General features: G+C 44.8%; 1 protein-coding gene across 2 annotated transcripts in view; it reads right to left on the reverse strand.

Annotated features, from left to right (window-relative positions):
- Window positions 1-18,823, reverse strand: part of LIPA (lipase A, lysosomal acid type) — a 96,421-nt gene that overhangs the window by 36,682 nt on the left and 40,916 nt on the right. Inside the window, exon 1 of one of the 2 annotated variants that reach the window (XM_020914622.2) lies at window positions 1,834-2,017. The exons of the other annotated variant lie outside the window; for it this stretch is intronic. The gene's annotated coding sequence lies outside the window, so the exon portion shown is untranslated. Of the gene's footprint in view, window positions 1-1,833; window positions 2,018-18,823 lie in introns of those variants that run through there. 2 annotated transcript variants of the gene reach the window in all.

Genomic DNA, 18,823 nt, shown 5'->3' on the forward strand with positions numbered 1-18,823 from the left:
CATGGACTATATAGCCTGTCAGGCTTCTCTGCCCATGGAATTTTCCAGGCAAGAATAGTGGAGTGGTTTGCCATTTCCTACTTCAGGGGATCTTTCTGACCCAGGGATTGAACCTGCATCTCTTGCGTCTCCTGCATTGGCAGGTGGATTCTTTACAAAGCCAGATCAAATAGATACATATGATTTCATTTCTATAAAACTCTAGAAAATGCAACCTAATCTCTATTGACAGAAAGCAGATAAACGGCTACCTGGGGAAATGAGGGTCAGAAAGTAAGGATTGCAAAGAGGTACCCAATGCACAAGGAATCTTTTGGGGGTAATGGACAGGTTAATGACATTTTAACAATCATAGTTTCACATGTATAAACATATTAAAATGCATAAAATGTACATTCTAAACATGTCCTGCTAGTATTGTACGTCAGTAATTCAACAGAGCTGTTTTTAAGACGGGCTTAAACCCAGTATTCCACAAGTCTTAAGAAACTGGTTCTCAGATGATGGCAAAAGAGAACTAGCTCCCTTCGGCTGATGCATCTCCTGCTGGTGATGGAGTGATTTCTCCCAGAAGTGGTGAACCTGCAATTTCTAGACAGGAATGGATATTATCTTGAATCTGTACAGGCAAAGTCACAGGTTTGCATTTCTTTATGGTGGTTAGGAAGGGCTGTACAGTTCAGGTCTACCTTTATCATAAATACAACCTTCAGAAAGCCCATTATTACTAGGGAATACCAAGTAGATTGAAAAAGAAAAGTAAAAGTTTGTAACCATAGCTTCAAATAGTAACGCCTCCAGTGGCAGCTGCCTTTCCACTCAGTGCCAATGCTCCCGGATCTGGGGCAGCTGTCCACAAAGAAAGCCCCAGAAGGATAATATCTGAAGCTACTCAACTAGAAAAGTCATCCAACTGATTTTTCATTCCAACAAAACACTAGACAGTTTCTCAACCTATCAGTCAAGTAACTGTCATAGGATGACAACTAAGAAATTCAAGAAGAAAAAGTCTCCTCCAAGATGGATTCAGTGGGCTCTGCAACTTTCTCTCAATTCTTTTGGTACTGTTAACAACCCAACTAAGTACTTGTCTGTCTTCATTTTACACCAGCCTGAGGGCAGAGCCAGTCTCTGGGTCAACTCTGAACCCCCCAGGACCCAGCAAAGGGTGGACACACAACAGATTCTGAAAAACAGGATTGGGGCAGTCCAGAGTTCAGTAGCTAAAGAAAAGATAAGCTCCAAAGCAGCTCGTTATTCAGCTAACAATAAAAACAACACTAATAATTTCGACTCCCATTTAAGCTCTTGCTATGCTGCAGATTTCGCAGGCAGTGCTTCGGTCCTACTATGTTCATTAAGCCTCCAACAACTCTCTGCAGTACCGTTCAATTCTTTTTCCAGGAAACTCAGGCTCACCCAGGTTTATTACTGGAAGTAAAATGTCCAGTGGTTAAATCGTATTGCCGGGATATTCACCAGGACAGGCATCAAGCCGTTCCTTGACCACGCCTTTGGTTAAAAAGTAAGCGAGGTTTGGGGGCTGCCTGGCGGAGCTAATGCGAGTAACGGACGAGGAGGAAGTGGGGGAGCTGGGAATCAGAAATCCTGGGTGTCACTGCAGCCCAGGGAAAGATGAGCAACGTCAAGAGAGCCCTCAACTCCCGGGTGCCCTCGGGCGCTCCGGGGACCAGCGCAGAGGGATCCTGCAGAGGATCACAGGCGGTGTGACTGAGCACCCGGGAGGGCGCGGGGCCCTGGTCTCGGAGCCCGCGGAGGAAGGCCGATGCTGCGGCGCCCTCACCCCAACAGTGCAGCAGGGCCGGCACTCACCTGCAGCCGTCCTCCCGGGCCGCTGTCCAGAGCCGCAGTGCCGGCTCGAGAGGCTGGGGCGGCCGCAGGGAGCCTGGAGGGGGCGGAGCCGGCTGGACCCGGGGCCCGCGGCCGCGCCAGGCTCAGGCAATCTAGCGCTCCCAATCAGATCCGCCTGCTGCCGGGAAGTGCAGCGTAGATTCCTTCGCTTCCGAGCGGGCTCGCGGCTCCCGCGGAGCATGCGCCATGGGCGCGCTCGAGCGGTGCGGCGTCCCGCCGCCGGCTCCCGGGCGGAGCGGACCACCAGCTCCACCCACAGGCCGCGCCGGCCGGATCTCAGAGGCTGCGCGGGCTCCACCGCAGGAGCTCCTGCAGAGCCGCTAAGCTCCGCGCCTGAAGCAGAGAACCTGGGCTCTGTAGATGTAATTATATGCTACTTTTGAATTCCTCAGCGGTGTGCCTAAGGCAAGGCAATCTTGCTGTACATTTTATTTTTATTACTAAAATGCCTAGCATTACGTGGGTAAAGAATTTGCCTGCAGTGCGGGAGAACCGTGTTCGATCCCTGGCTTGGGGAGATCCCCTGGAGCAGGAAATGGCAACCCACTCCAGTATTCTTGACTGGAGAATTCCATGGACAGAGGAGCCTGGTGGGCTACAGTCCATGGGGTCACAAAGAGTTGGACATGACTGAGTGACTAATACTTTATACTAGGGGTATAGCAACCAAATAAGAGCCTTCTTCTCCTGCTTACATTCTAATGGGAAGACACACCATAAATAAATATAAAAATGAAGTGGTGAAAAGTGCCATGATGAACAATAAAGGGATAATGAAGGTGGGTGCTGTTATGTTTAAAGTAACCAGGAAAGTACCCTCTGATGACACTTCGAGCACAAACAAAAAGAAGGTGATTTCAAACCATGTGGATACTGGGAAGGAGCATTCTGAGATGAGAGGATAGCAAGCGCAAAGGTCCTGAGGCAGGAATATTCTTCAGTTCAGTCGCTCAGTTGTGTCCGACTCTTTGCGACCCCAAGAATCGCAGCACACCAGGCCTCCCTGTCCATCATCAACTCGCGGAGCTTACTCAAACTCAAGTCCATTGAGTCAGTGATGCCATCCATCCATCTCATCCTCTGTCATCCCCTTCTCCTTCTGCCCCCAGTTCCTCCCAGCATCAGGGTCTTTTCCAATGAGTCAACGCTTCACATGAGGTGGCCCAAGTATTGGAGTTTCAGCTTCAGCATCAGTCCTTCCAATGAACACCCAAGACTTATCTCCTTTAGGATGGACTGGTTGGATCTCCTTGCAGTCCAAGGGACTCACAAGAGTCTTCTCCAACACCACAGTTCCAAAGCATCAATTTTTCAGCACTCAGCTTTCTTCACAGTCCAACTCTCACATCCATACATGACCACAGGAAAAACCATAACCTTGACTAGATGGACCTTTGTTGGCAAAGTAATGTCTCTGCTTTTTAATATGCTATCTAGGTTGGTCATAACTTTCCTTCCAAAGAGTAAGCGTCTTTTAATTTCATGGCTACATTCACCATCTGCAGTGATTTTGGAACCCCCAAAAATAACAGTCTGACACTGTTTCCACTGTTTCCCCATCTATTTGCCATGAAGTGATGGGACCAGATGCCATGATCTTAGTTTTCTGAATGTTGAGCTTTAAGCCAACTTTTTCATTCTCCTCTTTCACTTTCATCAAGAGGCTTTTTAGTTCCTCTTCACTTTCTGCCATAAGGGTGGTGTTATCTGCATATCTGAGGTTATTGATATTTCTCCCGGCAATCTTGATTCCAGCTTGTGCTTCATCCAGCCCAGCATTTCTCATGATGTACTCTGCATATAAGTTAAATAAGCAGGGTGACAATATACAGCCTTGACGTACTCCTTTCCCTATTTGGAACCAGTCTGTTGTTCCATGTCCAGTTCTAACTGTTGCTTCCTGACCTGCATATAGGTTTTTCAAGAGACAGGTCAGGTGGTCTGGTGTGCGCATCTCGAATATTCTTAGTGGTGTCTAATAAGTGGAATTTGGTCAGTGTGACTGACCAAATCTAGGCAAGGTTGAAAGCAGTAGACCATGATGTCCCAGAGGTAATTGGAGGTCTTGGGGACCAATTGTAATGACTCTATTACTTCTTACCAAGAAGAGAAGCTATTGGAAGGTGTTCAGGAAAAAGCAACATAACTTTGTTGGCCATGTCGTTTGTAACTATTGCCACCTGTTCCATACATTGTCCTTTTGTCAGTTATGTCCTTCGTTGTGCAAAAGTTTTAAGTTTTATAAAAATAAGGTCCCATTTTTTAATTTTTGTTTCCTTTGCTTCAGGAGACAGATCATGTATATAAAATATGATGTTATGTATTATATATCTATATATTGCTGTGATTTTATGTCAAAGAATCTTCTGCCTATGTTCTCTTCTAGGAGTTTATGGTTTCAGGTCTTACATTTAGGTCTTTAAACCACTTTGGTTTATTTTTGTATATGATATGAAGGAAATGTCCTAATCTCATTGTTTTGGCTGTAACTGTTCAGTTTTCTCAGCACCACGTGTTGAAGAAGCTGTCTTTTATCCATTGTATGTTCTTGCTCTCTTTGTCATAAATTGGCCATAGGTGTATGGGTTTATTTCTGGTCTCCCTACTCCATTTCCTCTTAATAGTTTAACTCTTAAGCAGGCCATTTTTCACTTTATCACAAAGAAGGGGACGGTTGAGTCAAGCTGAAGGAAATAGGGAGCTTGCCCTGACAATATCAGAGCAGCGGCACATACCAGGTAGAGATTCAGAGAATGGCAGTGATGGGGGTGAGGATGGGGGAGCCCATCATTTATGTATGTGAAGGGAAGTGAAGTGAAAGTCACTCAGTCATGTCTGACTCTTTGTGACCCCATGGATTATATAGTACATGGAATTCTCCAGGCCAGATTACTGGAGTGGGTAGCCTTTCCCCTCTCCAAGGGATCTTCCCAACCCAGGGATTGAACCCGGGTCTCCCACATTGCAGGCAGATTCTTTACCATCTGAGCCCAAGAATACTGGAGTGGGTAGCCTATCCCTTCTCCAGGGTCTCCTGCACTACAGGCAGATTCTTTACCAACTGAGCTATGAGGGTAGATTGTATTCCCACGGGAATATACAGCCTTGACGTACTCCTTTCCCAATTTGGAAACAGTCTGTTGTTCCATGTCCGGTTCTAACTGTTGCTTCTTGACGTGTGTAAAGATTTCTCAGGAGGCAGGTACAGTGGTCTGGTGTTCCCATCTCTTGAAGATTGATTCCCATCTCTGTGAAGAACTGATTCATTGGAAAAGACCCTGATGCTGGGAAAGACTGAAGGTAGGAGGAGATGAGGATGGCATCACTGACTTGATGGACATGAGTTGAGCAAGCTCCGGGAGTTGGTGATGAACAGGGAAGCCTTATGTATGTATGGTCACATAAATCCTTGTGAGAACTTTGACTTTTATGAATTTGGAAACGTTCTTGTTGTTTTAATATTGGTTATTATTGAGTTTGCAGTTGTTCTATAAAACATGATAATTTTAAGCAATGAAATTGTGCTTATCTTATATCTTTAACATTTGTCTGCAGCTTCTTCAATACCCCCTGTAACAGTATAATCCACAAATTTCTGTTGGAGTTCTGTAACATATTATCATTTTTAAAATGATTCATGGTTCAAAGCAAAAACCAGACAAATGAAAAAAGGCAATATTAAAGTAGAGGGACAGTAGGCAATTACATTTTTTTGTCTGTACCATTTATTTCATTATAGAGAAAGAATCTTCCAAACAAGAGAAGAACCAGGCTAAATCCGTGGGATCCTCAGGAGAAAAAGAGTGAAATGGAGCAGATTGAGACCTGAGTAAAGACTACAGTGGTCAGCAGTCCTGGATTCTTCAACAAGATTCTGGTTAACGGTAAACCCTGGGAATATGGAAATCAGTGTCAATTCTAAGTGCCAATCAGTTCCAGACAAGCCAATCTCACAATTACACTCATGAAATTTGTCTTTTCAAGTATTGCAGAATTTATTTGCATTTTATAGAAAGCACAGATCTGAATATAGTTAAGGAAGCAACTACAGACAGAACTAGCAGATGCAGTGTTAGCTTTAAGAGATGATCTGCTGGCTTTTTCCTTATTTGTGTAAGCGACTTTCTAGAATCTCTTACTCTCCGCCTCCTCCTCCCAACCCTTTCCTGTGTGAGTCAGAACTCAGCTGTTAGAGCAGAGAATTAAAGGCTGTGTCCTTGCCTCAAATTTCAAAAAAAAAAAAAAAAAAATATATATATATATATATATATAGAGAGAGAGAGAGAGAGGGAGGAAGGGAGGGAGAGAGAGAGAAAACTTTTGTATATTATCACCATCAATCATGTTGGGTACAAATGAAGAAGGCAGATGCCTCAAGGGAGAGGAAGAGTGACCAGGTCATGACTTGTGGTGTTTGGCTATTGACTTCTCATAAGTTGCAAGTCTTCAAACGTCTGTTCTGCTCAGACTTGTAAGAGTTCAGTAGTTAAAAGAGAAAGGCCTCAACATCAGAGGACTGAGGAAGCAGGGAAGGAACTGTGTTATTATAGCTTTATGTTATCTTGAGTAGAAGATGAGTCCATAAAACATTTTGATTCAAGTCTGTCTCAGCTTCCATTTTCTGTTTCTGTTTCTAGAGAGATCCTATCTAATGACCTTGTAAATCTGTTCCAGGTGAAGAGCTGTCTATAAAATGCTCTATGACTCAATGTCCATGTGTGTCACAAGCTCTGTAAATTGCTCTGAAAACCACTGTGAGAATTACTTTGATATAATTACTTTTGACACCGAGATTGCAAAACTTCAAAGCGCATCTTGATCACCATGCAGCATGCTTTACAGACATCTCTACAGCTAGTCTGTCTAAAAGAGGAAAATAAGAATGGAGAATAAGATGCAGGTGGCCAGGAATATGCAACTTAAAACACCTTAGTTTGTAACCATCAACCTTACTCCTACAGATGATCTCTTTTTATAGTCTTCGGCTTTCCTGCTCCTGAGGTATATGCCTCAAGTACTCTATGTCAGCTTTTTAAAAACAGGGATCACATCTTGTATCAGTTTGGATTCTAACTAGGACACTTAAAATGGGATTGAGAGAGCTGATTTAGAAAGGGACAATTTAACTGTGGTTGGATAGGGAACACAAGATAGCACAGCTGTTAGCCATCCCGAGGCCCAAAGAGATGAGATAGTTACTGGAAAATGGAAGGAAAGAGTCTCATAGAAGCCCCCGTGAAAGAACAGAACCCTTCTTCAGAATGATACAGGCCTTAGCCTCTAGTAGGGAGAGAAATAAACCCTGTGCCATCACTATTTCCCTCCCTTCAGTCTTCTGCAAAGCATTCCCCATTGACAAAACCCAGCCAGTAGCTGGAGGATCAAGGGACCTGTTAATATAGTTCATCCCATAATCTTCCCACTTTACAAGGCTAGATGGAAAAGGATGAAAAGTGGAGTCAGAGAGGGAAATTCAAGATAATGTTCACATGATCTTTCTACATTCTATGTTGGCAAAGTAGGAGAAAGTCCGGAATTGTGGTCAGGAGTGCGGACTCAGGGGTCAGACAACTCAAGTTCAAGCCAATATCAACAATTTGTTAGCTGTGCAAAATTGGGCAAGATTTTTAACTTCTTCTTCTCAGTTTTCTAACCTGCAAAATAAAATTATAAGGGTCTAAGACTATTTCAAAGTTTAGACAGGATAATATGTGTAAAGCACTTATAATCAGTCTGGCATATAGCACTCAATAAATGCTGGTTAATTTTTTTTTAAGTTTTTTTCTTACAGTAAATTCCTTTCTATAAATTCAATTTATCTTATTATTAATGGCTTTTAGTTATCATATAGGTTCAATATATTTCCACTTGTGTGTATACATCTAACCCTATTCTCCTCTGCATACACAATTTTACAAAACTGGGCTCAGACCACATATATTATTTGTCTGCTTTATTCCCACTTAATATTGACAATCTTTCTATGTCATTCAACATTTTAAAAATCGTTTTTAATGGCTCCATGTATGATACTGTTATTTGGAGTCACAATAATTTACTAACAAATCTCCTTTGTTGTATGTTTAAGTTATTTTTACAAAGATTGAAAATCTAGTGTAGAGGTTAGACTCTTTGAAATACAATATTTAAAAACAAAAACACACAAAAAAATTTAGAACTGTATATGAAGTTCAGTTTAAAAATAGGGTTTCTCTCTCTCTCTCTTTTTTTTTTTTTTTGTGGCTATAGTGAAATGAAAATGAAAGTTAAGGAATAATAGAGGAGTATTAGAGGACTCTAAAAGGAAATAGGAGAGAAAAACAAGGAAAAGAAAAAAAAAGAAAGAAAAGAAAAAAAAAATTTTTTTTTCCCAAATAAAAAAATCGTAAAAATATATGAAAATGAAAGTTGAGGAGTAATGGGGGAGTAATAGGGAATTATAAAAGAAAATAAAAGAGAAAAAATAAAAAATTTTTTAAAAAAAAAGGGAAAGAAAAAAAAATTTTTTTTTAATTAAAAAAAAAATGTACATATATATCTAGGAATTTCTCTGAGGTTGTTGCAGTCAGCGTAGGTTCAGTTCAATTTCAGATAGCTCCTCTTTCCAGCTTACACTTCTCAATATCTGTAGGCCCCTTCCCGTGTAGTCGGTGTTACCTTCAGGGATTTTAATCTGTTGCACCGGTCCTTTCTGAAGCGGTTCCCTTTGTTTATTTGGCTTCTGTTTGCCGTCTCTTTGGTGTCTAATTTCCGCCCTGACACAGGCGGGCAGAGGTGATCTCTTATTTAGGTTCTCTAGTTCAGTTCAGTCCTGGTACGGGGAGGGCGGGGCGCTGCAGACAGACACCGCTCTGTGTGGATAGCGCTCACCGTGTTCCGGCCACACTGGGCTTGCCCCGCTCACGGGTGTCAGCGCTTTCCCTGTCTACACTGCTCAGGCTCCCGGCTGCTCTATATGGAGCGGGCCCTGCGTTGAGTGCGGTTCCAGTTTTCGGGTACTCCACAAAAGCGCAGATTCGGTTGCTCCTGCGTTTTGTGCCTTCCCCGGCCTGAGCGGTTCAGGCAGCCAGAGGCTTGGGCGTACTCTTCCGGGTGCAGCGCGCCTTTTCCCTCCGCGGCGAGCGGCCCAGGCAGCAAGAGGCTTGGGCGCACTCTCCCTGGGTACGGCGCGCTTTTCCCCTCCGCGGCCCCAGCACGCACCGCCAGTCGGGTCTCAGGAAGTCTTTAGCTAGAACCCGGAGGCCTGTTTGCAGTGTGGGAGGGGGTGGCTTCTCAGGGGCTGAGTTTGCCCTTTTCCCCTCCCCCCTGCCTCCTACCTCCAGCGGGGATGGGCCGGCTCTTCTCTGGAGATTCTCAGTCCCTTTGTTTTGCGAACCGCCGGCAGTGTGTTCGGGCCGGTTAATTTTGTCCCTTGCTATCCCACAGTTTAAAAAAGCTCCCTCCGATTGCTCTCAGGGTCTTCGGGCCGGACCTCACCCTAAGCAATGCCGCCCGCTCCTCTCCGTTCCACCCCGCTTGTTGCTGGCGGGTACGGGCGTCTGGGGTTCTTTTCTGCTGGGAGTTGCTTTTAGGCACGTAATCTGTGGGCCTTGTTTAATTTTTCCTCCCAGTTAGAATGCAGAAAACTTCCCCCAGTCCCGCCAGTGAGAGGGTTTCCTGGTGATTGGAAACTTCCTCTATTAAGACTCCCTTCCTGGGACGGGTCTCCGTCCGTAGCTCTTTTGACTCCCTTATTATCGTTTATATTTTTTTGTCCTACCTCCCTTCGAAGACAATGGGCTGCTTTTCTGGGCGCCTGATGTCCTCTGCTAGCGATCAGAAGTTGTTTTGTGAAATTTGCTCAGCATTCAAATGTTTTTTCGATGAATTTGTAGGAGAGAAAGTGGTCTCCCTGTCCTATTCCTCCGCCATCTTGGCTCCTCCTCCTAAGTTATTTTTAAAAACCAATATCACCTACTTATCCATGGTAATTCCATTAGGATAAAGTCTCTGAAATTAAACTTGTAGGTCTAACATAAGCTCTCCTTTAAGAATTTTTCTTATTCTAATTAATATTTTACAATTCTTTTAACATTGTTCAAAGGTGCTGACATATTAGATAAAGAAATCTTTGGTAACATAAGTGTTACCTTCTCTGGAGACAGCCATATAATCCATTAAGATGACATGAAAGTGTGTATAAGTGAGACTGAAGTTTCTGTGGCCTAGATGTGTCCCCCCTCTTTGGGGAAAATTTAAAATGATATATTGGCAAGATGACAGTTCAACTGTAGCTTTTGAAAATATTTTCTTGCCAAATGTTAACATCCAGTAAATGAACATATTCCCTGTTAGATCAAAGAACTTAACACAGGAAAAATACAAGCTTGGGTATTCCCTTCACCTCCATTCACCATCTAAGACTTTTCTTATACTCCTGGCCGCTTTAGAAAAATATGATCACCTAGAATGATCCTTCACCTCTAGCTCCTATTGGAAATACTCCTTATTCCCAACAAGATGCAAGATGACATTCTTCCTAAGGGAAAGCATATTTGTTAATATGTCTTATGAGTGTCTTCCTAAGTACCTCACATCCAGTATTTCAATAACTCCTTGCAAATATGCATACAATTCTCTAGACTGCTCACTTCTTTATGCAGAAAAGAAGGATGCTATCTTTCTAATTCATCTTGGGTGACACATGGCACAACTAAGTATTTTACTGAAAGGTAAGTAGCAAGTTTTGGACTTACTTGCTTTCATTTGGCTTACAGTAAAAAAGAAAATACTCTATTAAAAGCAGTACTCAGGACTTCCCTGGTGGCTCAGTGGTAAAGAATCTGCCTCTTAATGCAGGAGACACAGGTTCAATCCTTGATCAGGGAAGAGTCCACATGCCACGGAACAACTAAGTCTGTGCACTGCAACTGTTGAGCCTGTGCTCTGGAGCCCAGGAACTGCAACTACCGAGCCTTTTCTCTGAAACTACTGAAGCCTGTGCACCCCAGAGCCTGTTCTCAGCAGCAAGAGAAGCCACACGCAACTACAGAGTAGGCCCTGCTTGCTGCAACTAGAGAAAAGCCCACACAGCAACAAAGACCCAGCACAGCCAATACATTAAAAAACTAATACGTAAAATTATGTTTAAAAAAGCAGTATTCAGACCAATGCATGATATGGCACAAAACTTTAATACACTACTTAAGGACATGAAAGTCATCTTCTGACTGATGAACTGGGAATTTTTTTCAAGTTTCCTTAGTGTGACCTTATAAAATTCTTACTTTCAAAAGTATCTGACACCGATCTTGATACTTGCTGAAAAGTCTGAGATACATCTCTACAGTGATTTAGGAGATTATCCTAAAGCCCATCTTCTGAACACATCATCAGAGTGTAACAGAGCAGGATGAGCACAGTCCTTAGCAGGCAGCCATTGCTGCGCCTCATTGCCGCCCCCCTCATCTGTTACTAGGCAACAGGACTTGCTCAGCCATTGGTCAGTGCCTCACTGGCCCCACCCACAAGCAACCAACTATCAATGAGACGCCCTGTTAGTTGTCCTGCTCAGCTATTGTTCAGTGCCACAGTGGGCTCTGCTCACAAGGAACAGTCAATGATGGACCATTAGGAAAGTGATTGAGCCAAGGGTCAGTGGTGTAGTGGTCATCAGGTGGAAGGTAAGAGGCAGATTCAGGCCTTTTCCAGGAAGCCCTCCAGCTCACCCAGGTTTGGGCCAGCAGGTGAGCAGGAGGGCCCAGGGAACAGGCTGGACACTATTTCCTGCAGGGCTCCAGAGCCCTCACTAAGGCCTTCTACTAGCCATAGCCCAGCCCTTGAGGTAGCGGTGAACCTCTCCCCCATCCCTGTCTCTGTGCTCTAGTAGCAATGAGTAGCAATGGCTGTCTGCATGGGTTGCACTCTGTGAGACCTGGTCTCACCATTCGGGTGGGCCTGAGAAGACTGAGGGCCAGTTGTGTTGGGTGCGTGGCTCCCTCAGGGATGGCAGCTGAGCAGCATGTGGGAACCTGGCCCTGAAGGAGCTGTCAACTGAAATCTGCCTCCTCTTAGCCAGGACTGGGACCTTGGAGGGTGAAAGTTGTGTCTTGGGACCTTGCCCTTTCTTGTCAAGACAAAGAATAACATTCCTTTAGTAGAGATTTATGGGAACATTATTATCTGACCATGCAACGACTCAAGAGCAAAAGATCTGGCATCAAGAAGTTTGCAACAACTAACCACGCCCCTCCCTCACGTTTTGCTTTTAACAGGGATTGCTGAAAGCTTTCTGTAACATCGGGGTTCTTAGTGCATGAGCCACCTTGTATGAACCTGTAATAAAACCTTTCTCTGGTCCAGACTCCAATGTTCTAGTTTTGATTTGCCTCACAGTGCATCAGGCACTCGGACTTGTCATTTGGTAACCAGAGAAGTGATCACCGTCTTCATCCCTTCTTGGGATTTCCCCCACAGTCTGATTACAGGTCTGCATTTTAATATCCGATCTTTCAGCTAATCTTTGTCCTGTGAGCTTGGTTCTCATCTCCACATAACTATTTTTGCTCTTTCCGAAGTGCCAAAGATCCTTCTAGAAAAGCAGCTGAGCAGGTGTGTGGTGAAGTGTTACAAATCCGGCTGCTGCGATGCCATCAAGATGCTTCTTCTCCCTGTGCCCTTCTTCCTCAAAGGAAACAGGAGTGCCCCTTCTCGCATAATGGCAAAAGGTGAATACATTTGATTTAAACGTATGCGGAGGGGGCATTGCGTGTGGGGTTCAAATTCCTAGAACTTCCACGGATGAGGCTTCTTCTGGGCCCCACTATGAAGGTAGAGTACAGGCAAGGTAGAGTGCTTGTGCTTTCTGCCTGGTGATGGTCACCTCATGATCCTTTGTAACCCGTCAATACAGGGGCTGTCAGAGCTGGAGTCACTTCCGCTTCGCTTGAAGGTGAATGCTGAGGGAGGTGCTCACCGGCTTCAGAAGAGGAAGGCGCCTGGGTTCTGCAGCGGGAAGGTCCGCGCTCGCCCTCGGGGACTCGCCTCTGAACTGTCTCCACCGCTTGTGAAGGGGACCTGCAGCCCTGTTGTGTGAGGATTTTTTAGACGACCTGCTGTTCCTGCAGAGGAACAACCAGAGGCTGTAACGAAAGTCTCGAGTCGCTGTCAGCGCCCTGGGCCTTCTCCGTGTCCACATCCCCCCTCAATGGCTCTCGCCTCGGCGCACCGTCTCCAGGGTGAAACCCTTCGCTCTTCCTCCGAGCTCCTCGCCTTCTGCAGTTTGGCCACAGAGTCGAAGCTCTTCCCACCCTCAGTGGGCAGCTTGTAACTGAATTTGTCGTGGTCACAGTCTCCCCTGGCGCTTCAGTGCCTCCCGAGCTCTGCCGGGCTCCGCGGTCCGAGTCCCTGGAACTGAGGCTCAAACGCGGCCGGCGGACCCGGGGTGATGCCAGAGGGCAGTGCGCCGTCTGAGCCGGTAAGGATGGTGATTCGTTACCCAACCGCCGGCTGGGAAGCCGGTCACGATTCAAACATCCATCGGAGATCAGTCAGTTATTGAAGGATTGTATCATATTTTGGGCACCTACTTTTGCAATCTCTTAATATTTCATATTGGAAAGAAGGTGAATTTTTAAAATTTTCTTTACCAAAAATTGAGAAGTCCTTGTAATGAATCTGGAGAAGGAAATGGCAACCCACTCCAGTGTTCTTGCCTGGAGAATCCCAGGGACGCGGGAGCCTGGTGGGCTGCCGTCTATGGGGTCGCACAGAGTCGGACTTGACTGAAGCGACTTAGCAGCAGCAGTAGCAGTAATGAATCTGCAGGTCCAATTTGTGATGGCAACTGGATATGATTACAGAATTACCGAGGTCTTATGATGTAAGGACATGGGCTTAGACTTAGGAGCCATAATTCTGGTGGGAAATCAAAATGGGGCAGGGATGGTCTTCTTCCCTGCAGGCCGCTGGCTGTCTGTGGTCCTCCACCCTGGCCCTGATCCTCCCCCAGATCTGCCTCTTCCTCCAAGTGCTCTTGGTAGCAGTTAGAGGTGGGGATGTGGTGCTTGCCGTTGGCTGGGACCCTGTGCAGGTGGGTGGGCAAGGAGGGCTGCTGTTGGTTAGATTGGCCGATGGCTGAGGCTTCAGGGTGATGGGGCAGGCCTCTGGCCTCAGATCTTTTATAACCTGGGAGCAATACTGGAATATTACCTCTTATTTCTGGCCTATCAGTGAGTCCTGGATCTCCAACTCCTCGTGAAACTGTGGATGCCAAGAAGTCAGTCTGCCCAGTCCTGTGGCTCCATGTAAAGCTTTAGTTCCTCATATCCATGACCCACAATAATCCTCAGATCCTTCACAATCTGCTTAAAGGGCCTCTCTAGTTGGGATGGAGAATGAGAAATTTCCCCAGCAGATTTTTCATTCCATTGACAAGAATGGAATGTGATATGTTCTGCTCAGACCCTGCGTCCATAGCTCCTTGAGTTTCCATACTTTTAAAGGCAGGGAATCTCTTGCCGGGGTAGACAGGATGACTTCCTATGGTTCTTCCCTGAGAGAGTTCTGGGGCAGCGTTAGGGGGACCACCCCAGAAGGTGTCCAGTTTGTTGTAAAAGGTGGATTTGCTGCTGAAGCCAAAGCATGATGCTTGTGTTCACATCCAAGAGCAAGTTTTCTGCTTCTAAGTCTCTGTAGCACCCTCCTGGTGACCAGTCACACAGAGCACTCTACCGGTGGACGCTGCCTTCAGCCTCTCTGCTTTCCTACTGCCCTGAGCCACGGGTGCTCACACACCTCTCCTCCACTAGCATCCTCTGAAGGCAGGGAGTTTCCTCCCCCTCTGTCACTTCAAATATTTCACTATGTTGGGATGATCCAAGCCTTCATGATTCCTGCTTTGTGGCACAGTCAGCAGAGATTGGAGAGTTCTGCAGAGATCAGTGATCTTTATGGCTGTCGCTTTCCCATCTAGGACACGCTGGCCAGCTTCACTGGAGCCCAGTCTCCCTTGCCGACAGTCTTGAGGGCCTGGAGGAGACCGTGTGAATCTGAGTGTCTCCTCAGCAGAGAAGGCTCAAAGGGCCCTTGGCATGGTGGACTCGCTGCTGTGCTTGGAGTCAGTCCTAACATCAGCTTATATTTGGGAAGAGCTGGTGAGACACCTGGTCTAAATCAAAACAAAGTCAGTTCAAAATTCACCCCATGAACTGGTCTTTATGATGAGTCAAAACACAATGCCAGACAAGAATAAAATAAGAAACACGGGAGGTCCAGTGACTAAGACTCTGTTCCTAATGCAGGGGGCCCAGGTTCGACCCCTGGTCAGGGAACTAGATCCCACATGCTGCAACTAAGACTTGGTACAGTTAAATTTTTTTTAAAAATTTAAAAAGAAAAAAGAAAAATGGGAACAGAAGTAAAAGAATAAAGAAAAAAAGAAAAAATAAGAAGAAAAAAAAAGAAACAGACAAAAATGCCAAAGAAGAAACAGGGTACCTTTGGTCAAAGTCTCTCAGGTGACTGAGAAGCAGCTACCTGAGCCAGAGGACTGACAACTTAGGCCCAGCCAGGGACTTAGATAAGTGCTAGGAACTCCAAAGCAATAGTTATCATATGAGGTCATGGAAAGACATGAACCTATCAACAAGGCTGGGCATAATCCATTGTGATTGTCTCACTGTTTGATTTCAAAACCTCCTTATTGTTAAATATTAAGGACCTTGGAGAGCTTTTTACCTGGGTTAAAGTGACATTACCTTATTAGAAACTGAAACATATAGGATGCATCAGTGGCCTTTTCTAGTTTGGAAAGATGGTATTATTTTTGGCTTTTGAAAGCCTCATAAAGGTCTACACTTAAAATATTCAATTTCCTTTAAATTCTGAATGACTGGGCTCAAAATAACATCACAACCTAAGTGACATTATAAAACTGTATGAAACACATGTGATACTGTATGAAGTGCATCAGACACAATACAGAACATTGTTAGTATCTCTAAAGCCAAGGGGGAGCTAGCAGACATCATAGTTTAATTTCTTCTTCACAGATCTGCCCGTTTTCTTTGAAGTACATTTCTCTTTTCCCACCGTGCAACCTCAAGACTCTGCACTAGCTCCTACGTCTTCCTGAAATGTTCTCAGAGATCCATGTGGCTGCCCCCCCCCCCACCTCATTTGCTCCCGTCACTTTCTTAGACTCTGGTTACAGTAGGAGTATGAAACCAGTTACATTTACTGAAAGCCTGTCATTGATGAAACTCATTGAAAACAAGCCTATTTCACAAAGCCAACGAAGAACTTGTAAGAGTTGTTATAATTTAATGAAATTGATCAGTACAAATAATCCACCTTGAATAGATGTGAGGTTTTGTTGTAACTTGAGTTACAAAACCCCCAGGACTGGAACCCATGACGGACATCATATACTTTCTTCTATTTCCATCATAACCTTGCAGTCGTATGGCCCTCCTCTGTCGCTCCTGTCTCTCTCAGCCATCTCAGACCTGTTAGTCAGAAGGTGTCCAGTATCTGGAAACATTTCAGCCTCCCAGGCCTCCACTGACCCAGCAGCTGCTTGCAAAAGAGCAGCTGGGAATCCTGGGGATCAGGGACTCTCACTGGGTCACCATGAATTATGAGGAAATGTTCTGGCTTTTCCATCAAGTGCTGTAGTTACCATGATCAAGGCGCTGTGCTAGGCAGAGTGGGGAACTCTACGTCTCCACACACCACCTTCCACCTTTAGGAGTGTTTGGGGAGAAAGAACACACACTGAAATTAGAAAGGAAGAGAGGGGCATCCCCGGAGAGCCAGTCTTTAATAATCCACCTTCCAATGCAGGGGATGCTGGTTCGATCACTGGTCAGGGAACTAAGATCCCACATACCACAGGGCAACTAAGCTTGCATGCCACAACCAAGACCTGATGAAGCCAAATAAATTAAAAAAAGAAAAAAAGGAGAGAAGAAAACAGAAGGACAATGTCAGGTAGTGTGTATGTTCTGATGTAGTCTCAGTTGTTTACTTTTGCTTTAATGCTTGTGCTTCTGGTGTCATTTCCAAAAAAATCATTGTTAAGACAGATGTCAAGGAGCTTTTTCTGCAAGGAAAATTTCTAAGAGACGCTGGAGGGGTCGAGGGCGCTGTCCGGTTTGCCCACTAGGGGGCGGGCTTGGTTGACTCACTGGAGCCTTGTGAGCTGGGCTGTGACGGCCAGTCCGTCTTTCCCCACAAAGGATTCCACACGCCCTTTCCAGAAGCAAGTACTTGGAAAACATCGCCATTTTTCTTCTGTAATTCTTACTTGAAAATGCATACTCAGAAAAAAAAAAAAAGAAAATGCATACTCAGAAAATTAAGAAAATATAGAAAAACATAGAAATAAAAATTATCCACAGTCTTAGGACACAAGGATTCCAGTAGCATTTTAGTGTGGAATGAGTTGAATTTTCTTTTTTAAAGTAACAACTGGCATCACAATCCTTCTTAGCTGGGGGATTCCATTTTCTTTTTCTTTTTTTGAGAAAAAAAAAAACTGGCACATTTTCTGAATGCAGGTGGGAGGACATCTGTGTCCCCGGGTAAAGGAAGGAGAGAGATGCGGTGTGGGGGCTGGGTGTCCTCTGACAAAGGGGATTCATTCAGAGGTGGGAGTTTGATGACCTGGCTTTTATTGCACCAAATGCAAAAAGTGTTGAATCGTGTGAATGCATATTTTAGGGGTGCTGTGTGGAGGTGATAACTTCACATCTAGATCAAAACAAACAGTATAAACACTATGAACGTGGCATCCTGGAAGTGGGGACTCCAGATGCCACGAGCACAGAAGCCCACATGAAGTTGCAGAAATCTGGAGCAGGGCGTTTGGACTTCTACCCTCCGTGGAAAACTGACAGGTGTGAGTCACTATACCCGACATTTGGGGAAGGAACACATCCAGTTGAGTTATTCAGTGTCGTGCTAGAAATACAGTATTAGGTTCATGCTATTATTTTATTTGGGATCATGCTGTTATTATATACACACACCACGATTCCTTCCTGTGACCGTGAGAGACATCACTAGCTGATTGCAGTGTTTTTTCCCCTTGTGCAGACACGAGTTCAGAATCCTTCCCAGCAAACCATTCTAGTCCCTTGCTACCAGTTCATGGGAGTTGATGCTCAAGAGGAAATTTTCTGCTCAGCTTGGCTTAGCCATAATATACATTCTATTGAGGCCAATTCTCTTACAATGCCTTTGATGGATGATTCAAGGCTTCCCACATTTGCCTCCAACTTTTCTCTCTAGCTCTAAACAATGACATGCCATCAAATGGAATGCTTTCTGGTGGCCAATACAGTTCTTGTATTACTGTGTAAGTCTTTGGAAGTCTCCAGCATTGCTCCCATCTCAATAACATTCCAGAATCCTTCAGCCAGCATTTAAGAGCTGCTTCTGCAGCAAAGTCTTCTAACCATTTAGGTCTCACAGAATTTTATGTGATCACATCATTTAAATATTGACAGCACTCCACACCTTTCAGTAAACGCTAGTGTTTTGCCACCAGATTTCTTCCTTGGTTAATGCTTTTTGTTTCCTATTTAAGAAACCACATCTGCCCCCAATTTACCTAAGTATCAATAAAAATGCTAAAAAAAAGAGATGACAACTAATACATTTTTGACACCCAGGAAAGAGGTCTGCTAGGAAAAATATTGTAAAGTGGGGAGCAGCGAGGAGCCTGCTAAGGAGAGGCTCAGGTCACAATTGTCAGGACTATATTGATCACTTGGTCAAAAGATTTAGCCGATGTATAGATGGAGATGGTATGCTTGGAATGTTCAATGACATTTTCCTGAGCTGTAGGTCATTTGTAGTAATAACAGAAATTTGAAGCCAAAGGAGGTAGAGTGGATAATTGGTGCTGTGCTGTGCTCAGCTGTGTTTGACCCCATGGACCACAGCCAGCCAGGCTTCTCTGTCTGTG

Source organism: Odocoileus virginianus, chromosome 7, assembly GCF_023699985.2.
Source record: "Odocoileus virginianus isolate 20LAN1187 ecotype Illinois chromosome 7, Ovbor_1.2, whole genome shotgun sequence".
NCBI classification, from domain to species: domain Eukaryota; kingdom Metazoa; phylum Chordata; class Mammalia; order Artiodactyla; family Cervidae; genus Odocoileus; species Odocoileus virginianus.